This window comes from Eublepharis macularius, chromosome 6 (assembly GCF_028583425.1).
Source record: "Eublepharis macularius isolate TG4126 chromosome 6, MPM_Emac_v1.0, whole genome shotgun sequence".
In the NCBI taxonomy this organism is placed as follows: domain Eukaryota; kingdom Metazoa; phylum Chordata; class Lepidosauria; order Squamata; family Eublepharidae; genus Eublepharis; species Eublepharis macularius.
The window spans coordinates 73,903,908-73,913,696 of NC_072795.1; positions in this window are offsets into that span (position 1 = coordinate 73,903,908).

Here is a 9,789-nt window from a genome sequence, read left to right on the forward strand (position 1 = left end):
CCTTTTAAAAATCTGAGAATGAATTTTTTTAAACTGTATTTTAGAAATGCTTTATACATTATACATGGTAACAGAATCGAGTCAAATTTCATTACAGATACTGTTTTAATTTAACTTCTCTCTTCTTTCCTTCTCTTTTCTAGAACTTGAAAACATTGTCAATATTAATATTATATCCATTAGACATGTGCACTTTAATTCTCATTAAGTTCTCCAGGTGCAGCACAAAGCCCTTCTCCGCTCTATACCCCAGTTTAAAATACTTCTCTCCAGGGCTTTGGGGGGGGGGAGGTGGTGGAACTCTCTATTATCACATGTATGCGCGTAAAGTGCGCGTGCGCGCTCCCGGAAATGTGTCATGACGTCACTCCTGGAAGTGACATCACTCCCAGAAGTGATGCCGCTTCCCGGAACCCAGCACAATGCATTAGGACAAGGTAAAGCTTAGTAAGCTTGGAAAACTATTATGAGAAAGGGTTTGTTTCCTTTCTGTATCCTCTACAAAAAGTGAAATCTTCCATTCCCTTTCCCAGACATTTCATTTCTTTGGAATCATATTTTAAAATATGCAGGAAGGAGGGGGCCTCTAAAAATCCAAAACCCATCTCACAAATCTAAATTCTAAGAGACTCCCTCTGCCAGTGTAGAAAAAACAATTCCAAAATTCTTTCTAAAAATTCCACAGCCTGAAATTCCTAATCTTATTAATATTGAATTTTCGGTTTCGTTTTCCCGGCCATGTCGGATGCTCCTCTCCGCAGGTCCGGGAGGAAGCGCCCGAGCAGCCTGACCGGGTGGTTGACCTGCGAGGGTTAACCCCCAGGACTCCCAGTGAGGGGGCCAGGGTCCGGAGCGCTGCAGGAAGAGCCCCCTGAAGTCGATGCAGGTTGTAAATTGCCCGTTTGCTCCTACGGAGGCCGGCAGACTTGCGCAGCACATCGCGTGCTGCCGGGCCATGGAGAACAGCAACAAGCAGATTTAAGGTGAAAACCTGTAAGTAAGCGAATCTCTTCTGTTATTCCAAGCGTATGCGAAGGATTGGTGGGAGTTGAAGCTAAGAAGGCTCAGATATCTTCCCCTTCATTGAGTTTTGAAACTTAGTTGGCGGACTCCCCCCCCCCTAAGATGGCGACGAAAAAGCAGAGCCCGGCTGTGGGCAAATCTGTCTCGGCTGCATTGCTGGGGAAAGGAGAGTCTCTTGAAGAGGTGGTTAAACGGTCGATCGTTGAAGCTATGAAGCCTTTTGTTGATAAGCTAAATGAAATCGGTCAAAGGGTTGACACAATTGAGAATGAAGTGAAAACCATTAAAGATGTAGCGTCTGGGACAGAGCAGTCTGCTTGGGAAAACGCAGCACTCATGAAAACTACAAACAAAGAAGTAACGCTTTTGGAGAATCAACTGATAGGGCTACAAGTGGAGCGTGCTCAGACGGTATTGCGTCTTCAGAATGTAAAGGAGGAGGAAAATGAAAATTTAAAGGATTTGGTGTCGGAACTTTTGGCGTCATCCGCAAAGGCAACTAAAGAAGAGTTAAAAAGCGATATTTTGGAAGTCCGCCGGACATCTTCAAAATATGCAATGAAGCGTCAGCTGCCTCGTGAGATTATTATTGACTTTTCAACTAAGAAGACTCGGGACACCATCTTATATAATTCGTATAATGTGGACTTGGACTTTCTGGGTAACAAGGTTAAGATATTGAAGGACGTTCCATTTCTAGCTCAGAAAAGAAGATTCAAATACAAAAGGTTTGCAGCTCTTCTGAGGAAGCGTGAAATAAAATACAAATGGTTATTTCCGGAAGGCATCTGGTTCAGTTTTAAAGATCAAGCCTGCAAGATAATATCAGAAGCACAACTGAGGGACTTTGTGTTTAATCATCAAGAGTTTCAGCAAGGAGAAGATCCAGAATCTGGAGGGGGGAGGGGGGGAGGCAGTGAGCGCAGCTACTATAGCTGTTCAGAGAGAGCTGCGACCGAGACGCAGGGGGGGGGGGAAGAAGACCTGATCCTGACTGTAGTTTGTATTTTATAAGGTCTACCAATCTAATGGCATATGAGAAAGTTTAACTTTAAATAACTGTATTATGAAGGGAATGCAAGACTTGTAGTTGTAGTTGTAGTGTGTGTTTTTTATATGTTGTTCCTTTCCTTTCCCCTTGTTCTCCCTTTTTCCCTTTTGTAGTTTTTTGAGTTTAGTAATTAAAAAATAAAAATCTATAAAAATGAATATTGAATTTTCAAATTTTCAGGGAGGGTTTTGCTTTACTGGAGCAATTCAAAATTAGATACTCAACTTTAGCTGCATTAGAGTTATACTTAGTTTAAAATGGCTTTTTTTTGTTGCCTGCCAACTCTACCTTACTAGTGGCTAAGCTGTTGTGACATTGTGAAATGCTCATAAATATTCCAATGTCCCAGACAAACAAATAAGGCTAGTATAATCTTAGGGTGTATCAACAGAGGCATAACATCCAAATCGCAAGATGTCATAGGGGGACATGATTGCTCTCTTTAAGTATTTGAAGGGCTGTCACTTAGAGGAGGGCAGGGAGCTATTCCTGTTGGAAGCAGAGGATAGAACTCAAAACAATGTTTCAGACACCACAGTTGCCAATATCCAATGCCACCATTGTCTCCAATGTAGGTAAAATAGGTCATATGGAATTCAGTTGAAATGGAAAGCTCTCCGGGCATGACAACTCTGATATGGATGGTCGTCAGTGGGGTATAATTCCACAGAAGCCACACTCTAAAGCCACTGTTTTATTCAAGATAATTTAAATCTGGCATTTGAAAGTCATTTGTAATTCTGGGAGTTCTCTAGGTGGGTGGCATCAATTGTTAGGTGGTACCTAAGTGCAGTATAATTCCACATAGGTCAGCCTAAGAAGCCTCCATGTCTCTGAGAATGTTAAAATCTGTCATTTGGAGATCATCTGTAATTTGTGGAGATCACCAGGAGGGCTGGCAAGTACACTACTGTCATCAAGCCAGGAGGCCTTAGCATGGACCTGCCAGCTATCAGAACTGCCACTGTCTCCCAAAGAACCCCAGGAGCAGAGAAGGTTGAGAGTAAGGGCAGAGGCATAGACCAAGCCCAGGAGTGCATGCCTGGCAGCTCAAGGCCTTCCCCCTGCTGAGGAAATATCAGGAGAGCCCTGAGTCAGTACAGGATTTGATCTACTCATCATAAGTAGCAGAGATGAGTCAGCTTGGAGAAAGGCACCTAATGAACCCAGCCTCACCTGTAGGGGAAATTCCCTTTAAAATGCAACAGCCAGTGTGGGGTTAACTTGTCACAATCTTGGTGTTCTGGACTTGAGCTCTTAGACTCTGGCTGCCTGAGCCTTGGAGAGCCACAGTCTTTGATTTTGGAATATGTTACCTGACCTTAGATTTTGACCTGTGGGCCCTGGTTTTGCCAGGACTTGCCTCCAACCTGCTTAGCAGGACACTTTTTATCCTTCTATTTATGTTTGTTGTTCTCTGATATACTCTTAGCATTGTGTTGCTGCTGTTTCTGCTGGTTTGTCATGAAAATATGCTTTAGAGCCTATTACATTTAGTGATACACATGTATTCTAATGAACTTTGTAAGTTTTGGAATTTCATTAGGTTGTTGCTCCTAAGTTTTGTTTCTAAGGTTTCTATTAATTGGTCTATTGTTTACAGTGAAAGTGTGATAATAGTGGTGTGAGCTGGTTCTGCTGGCTGGTGTGTGTTTAGAAGAGAAAATAACAGCATACACTTGTTTATAATTAGAAAGGAAATGTGTTCTTTATTATAGGAACTCCATACTCTGGTAGGAAAGGAGAAAAGATAGAGCCTATCTACCTATCTAGTCTAAAGATGGGAATGAATGTGTCATGGGTCAGCCTGACCCAGAGCCAGAGCTGAGTTCTAGTGAGGACTACATAGGAGCAAGGGGGCCTAGTATAGTCAGTGAGGATTCCTCAGAAGAAGTAGAGCCGAGGGTAGCTGTGGACTATTTGGGAGGAGGGAAGTCCTAGGCAAGCAACCCCAATGCAGTTGACACTGGCAATCAGGGAGAACAGCTGCTGGCAGAGCAGAGCCCACTGGCAACAGCTGAGGCCCCAACAACCTCAGGCTCACACGCCACTGGTGAAGCCCGGCCTGGGACTTCCCACTCTCCTAGCTCATCCCCACCCAGGGAACACTGCAGGCAGCAGCAGAGGATGAAACTGCAGGAAAGGTGACGAAGTTCTCGCCTCATGAGCCAGCACCATCGCTTCTAGAGAACGATGATGAGTAAGCAAGGAGCTCTCACGCAGCTAACTATGATCAGCAGCTTAACTATAAAGGATAGCACAGGAGAGCTCCAGGGCGTAGAAGCAACAAGTCTATACTCTTGACACTGTGCCCACTGCCTGAAGCCTTGCCTGAATCATAGTGACCTCAGACTGTGTTGACCTAGCTCTTGCCTGATTGTTTGGACTTACCAATATTGGACCCTTTGGACCCCCTTGACCTTGCTTAATGGACTGGCCCTGAAACAACGTTCCTATGGGCTGGATTTTTGTGCCTCAGCTTCGGACCGACTCTTGACTACTCTTCCACAGCCAGTGCCCCTGACCACTTTGCTCCATCTCAAGCAAGACTGCCTGCACCAGGCCACCCTGCCCACGAGAGGATGCTAGGACAAGTCCTGCATTCATGGTTCCAAGATGGAGGGAGAAGAAGGAGAGAGATGGTGCCTGGAACAAAGCCAGGAAGAGAAGTGTGAGAAGGATGTCACGAGGAGGAAGTCCTAAGAATAGCAATCAAAGGGATAGTTAGAGCAGTAAACTGGAAACAGAATGCCCTGACCTCTCTATCTTTCTAACTCTTTCGTTTGTCATCCTCTGAAACCTGAGAAAAGGGACAGCTCTGAGTCCTCTGCTTCTAACACCCCCTATCACTGTCGCTTGTATCAGTCTATGAGATTCATCTTGTCTCGTAGAGTTTGAAAGTGAAGTCTTGGTAGCAGGGCTTTTTTACTGGGAAAAGAGGTGGTGGGACTATTTATTGTTTCATATGCGCACACGAAGTGCACACAGACTCCCAAAAATGCGTGATGACGTCACTCCCAGAAGTGACACCGCTTCCCGGAACCCAGCACAATGCATTACGACAAGATAAAGCTTAGTAAGCTTGGAAAATTACACTATTATAAGAAAGGGTTTGTTTCCTTTCTGTATCCTCTACAAAAAGTGAAATCTTCCATTCCCTTTCCCAAACATTTCATTTCTTTGGGATCATATTTTAAAATATGCAAGAAGGAGGGGGTCTCTAAAAATCCAAAACCCGTCTCACAAATCTTTTTTTTTCCAAATAGTATTTTATTTGGATTTTAAATTTCAGTTATCAATGATAACTACAACAACAGTAAACACCAACAGATAATTAACAATAAAATATTGTTACAACTTGAATAAAAAGCACACACAAAAAGTAAAAATAGAAAATAAAGTGAGAGTTATCATCACATCTCTTGTTCACAGTACCCAGGTTACTTATATCCTAATAATACAAGAAGAGAATCGATATGTACAATGGTTAAAGGTATGCCATAGAATAGTAGAGGTCTTATTTTATTTGAGGACCATTTTTCCTCTTTAGTCAAATAATCTAAGATTAGAAGCCATTGTTCCAGAAAATATGACTTGTAGTTCGGGTTTTCCCTCTGCGCCAGTTGATCAGTGATTTTCTGCATTATAAAGTGGTCTCAAATTCGAGATTTCCAGCTACTTACAGATGGGGCAGATTTTTCTTTCCAATATGAGGCTATTGTTGATTTTGATAATGCCAAAAGCGAATAGATAAGATTCAAACTAACTGTTGGGATCTCCGGATCTTCCCAAACATTGAATAGGATTACTTCTAGAGACTTCGGGATCATATATCCTGTTATGAAGTTAATTTCTTTAAGTATTTTATCCCAAAACAAGCTAACATATCTGCAGTCTCACCAGCAGTGTAGATATGAGCCTAATTCACCACATTGCTTCCAGCAGATGGCAGACTGGGAATGATTGATGCGGTGCAGCCTGACTGGTGTCATGTACCAGCAAGAAATAAGTTTTAGGGTTTGCATCTTTATGTTTACTATGTTTGATCGAAAGTTGAGTGAATTCCAAATTAAGTTCCATTTATCAGTTGAAGGGTCAAGAGTACATTCCTTAAACCAGATATTTTGATAAGAAAGAGCTGTATGATTTTGTTTTTTTCCGAAGAGGATTAGGTAGATTTTGGATAATATGCCTTTCAGTTTTTCTGGTCTTTCTTTCAGGAGCTTTTCAAAATCTGTTAGGGGTTTATCTAATGAATCTTTAAACTTAGTTGATTCTATAAGGTGTTTGACCTATAAATATTCATACCACGGAATGCGTGACTCGGTATTTATTTCTAATTTTGATTTTTCTTGGAAGTTCCCTTTGTCAAGAATGTCTATTATGCGTCTTTTGTTGTTAATCCTCCACCACTTATATGAATACATATTATAAGCTGGGAGAAACCAGTGCTGTTCCACAAAGGGAGAAATTCGGGAATATGGCCTAATTAATTTGCTTCTGAGTCAGTCCCAGATCTTTATGTCACTCATTAAAAAAGGGTTAATATGTAGATTGGGTGGGCGTTCATTATTCTTATTCCATAAGCATTCGTTTAAGGGTCTACCTTCTAAATAGTTTTGTTCGATAATCTTCCAATCGGGTAGCATAGAATCATTAGCTAACACTACAGAGTTTTTAAGGTGAGTAGCCTCGTAATATGTTTTTAAATCTGGTAGGTTGAGGCCACCCCTAGTGGATGGTCTTTTTAGGGTATCCAATGAAATTCTGGGCTTTCTGTTATTCCAGATGAATTTACTAATTTTGGTTTGCCACTGATTAAAGGTTTTATTTGGGATTGTAATGGGTATAGCACGAAACATAAAGAGGAATTTAGGGGAAATTAATGATTTAATAAGGTTGATTCTTTCTATTAAGGAGAGATAGTTTTTTCCTCACTCCTCCAGCAGTGTATCGATTGAATGGTTAATCTCAAAGTAGTTAATATTCAGTAGATCTTTCAAAGTAATTGGTATTTTAATTCCCAGGTACTTCCAACATTTTTAACCCATTTATAATTATAGGTGCTACTAATGAGATTGGATAGGTCAAGGGGCATATGTATTGGGTAGATTTCACTTTTGTTTTTGTTGATAGATAGGCCTGAAGCTTTTGAAAATTCCAGCGTGATTGTCTCTAATTTTTCCATAGAACGTAGGGGATCAGATAGGTATAATGCCATATTGTCGGCAAATAAAGAAAGTTTATATTCCTTGTCTCCAATATTAATTCCTTTTATGTCAGGGGATGCTCTGATATGAGTTGCGAAGGGTTCGATTGCCACTGCAAAAAGGAGTGGGGAAAGTGGACAGCCCTGCCTAGTACCTCGGGACAATTTAATTTTTCCTGGTTTGTGTCCATTGATTTTGATTTGGGTAGTGGGCTAGTGTAGAGTGTTTGAATTGCCCTTAAAAAATTATCTCCAAAATTCATTTTCCGTAGTAGGTCTTTAAGGTAAGTGATTTCTACATGGTCAAATGCTTTTTCAATGTCAAGGGCTAAAATAAGCGAATTCAATTTGTTCAGTTTTCCATAATTAATTATATTTAATGTTTTCCTTATATTGTCTGTGAGTTGGCGATTTGGGATGAAGCTGGATTGATCTATGTTGATATAATTTGTAATAATTTTATTCAGTCTGGCTGTAAAGATTGCTGTGAAAATCTTCATGTCCTGATTCAAAAGAGTAATTGGGCGATACGAAGCAGGATTAGTGGAATCTTTGTCTGGTTTTAAGAGGATCACCGTATTCGAATCAGCCCAGGAAGAGGGCATTTTCCCATCTTCCAAGATTATGTTGCAGACTTTGGTGAGGTGAGGAGCCAGTAGGTATGAGAATTTTTTATAATATTCTGCAGGGAATCCATCATTGCCTGGGGATTTGTTATTTTTTAGTTTTTTGATCACCTCTTGAGAGTCTCTTTAATTGAAATTTGCTTATCAATTAGTTGTTTGTGGGCTTCTGTCAATTTATTATGGATCCCTACTTTTTCTAGATAGTTATTGATTGTTGTTGTATCTGGGGTGTCTGATTTGTATAGATTATTATAAAAGTTTTGGAAAACATTTATGATAGATTCTGTTTTTGCTTGAATTTGGTCATATTCATCCCTTATATGATTTATAAAACTTGTAGCTCCCCCCCCCTCAACTTTCCAAGAAAGTAATTTTAAATTTTTAGAAGTATTTTGCAAGTATTTTTGTTTTAAGAAGATTAGATTTTTCTGGATAGATGTAGTTTCCAGGGTTTCAATTTTTTTTTCTTTCCATTAAAAGTTTCTTATAAATTTTCTTGCTACAGGTTTTTTTATGGGCCTGTTCTAATTGGGTTATTTTACTCAGTAAATCTAATTTAATTTTTTCTTTCTTTTTCTTATAGGCCGATGCAATAGCTATACACCTACCCCAAACTACGGCTTTCATTGCATCCCAGACTATTTCACTCAGGACACCACAGTTCGAATTTTGTTCAAAATAGTTTTGTATTTCTTCTGATATAGCTTTTTGAGCTGCTGTGTCAAATAAAAGAAATTTATTTAAACTCCAGTTTGGTACTCTAGCTTTTTCTTCCGATAATGTTATTGAGCATTCCACCCATGAGTGGTCTGACCACATCACAGGGTCTATTACAAATCTAAATTCTAACAGATTCCCTCTGCCAGTGTGGGAAAAAAAATCCAAAATTCTTTCTAAAAATTCCACAGAGTCTGAAATTCCTAATCTTATGAATATTGAATTTTTAAATTTTCAGGGAGGGTTTTGCTTTACTGGAGCAATTCAAAATTACTCAACTTTAGCTGCATTAGAGTTATACTTAGTTTAAAATGGCTTTTTTTGTTGCCTGCCAACTCTACCTTACCAATGGCTAAGCTGTTGTGACATTGTAAAATGCTTGTAAATATTCCAGTGTCCCAGACAAACAATATTCATAAAAACTTCCTTAACACCCATATGTCCACTGCAATTTCAGTGATGTTAATCAGCTGAGGGTGGGGAAAACCATTTGAGTTACAGCTATTAAGACATAACAGCACCTATATGCTGATGAATATATTGATGAAAGCCTTCTGTGACTTGGACACAGCTATCCATTCCTAGCATAAAACTGGAATAACCATCACTGATATTTTAACTAATACAAATAACTGTAACTGATATATTTAACTAACACAGAACCAATCTGCATTCAAAAGCTGTGGGAACCATAACAATGTCAACTTCAGTCAACAAAAGAATGAAAGCAACACACACACACACACATATACGCACAGCCCCACCTGCCCCATGAAAAGAAAGCAGAATGAACTCAAAGCAGCACACACACACACAGAGCTCCCACCTCTCACGGAAAGAAAGCAGAATGAACTCAAAGCAGCACACATACACACACAGCCCCACCTGCCCACCCCGAATGAAAATAAAACAGAATGAACTCAAAATAGCACACACATACAGAAAACCCTGAATGAAATGAAAGCAGAATGAACTCAAAGCAGCTAAGCCTCCTCTTGAGAGCCAGCCCCAGCAGCTCTGCTTGCTCTCTCTCCCTCTCTTCTCTCACAGAGGAATGAGAAGAAAGCAGAATGAACTCAAAGCAGGTAAACCTTCTCAGGAGAGCATGCACTGGGCCCCAGCACTCTCTCTCTCTCTCTCTCTCTCTCTCTCTCTCTCAATCT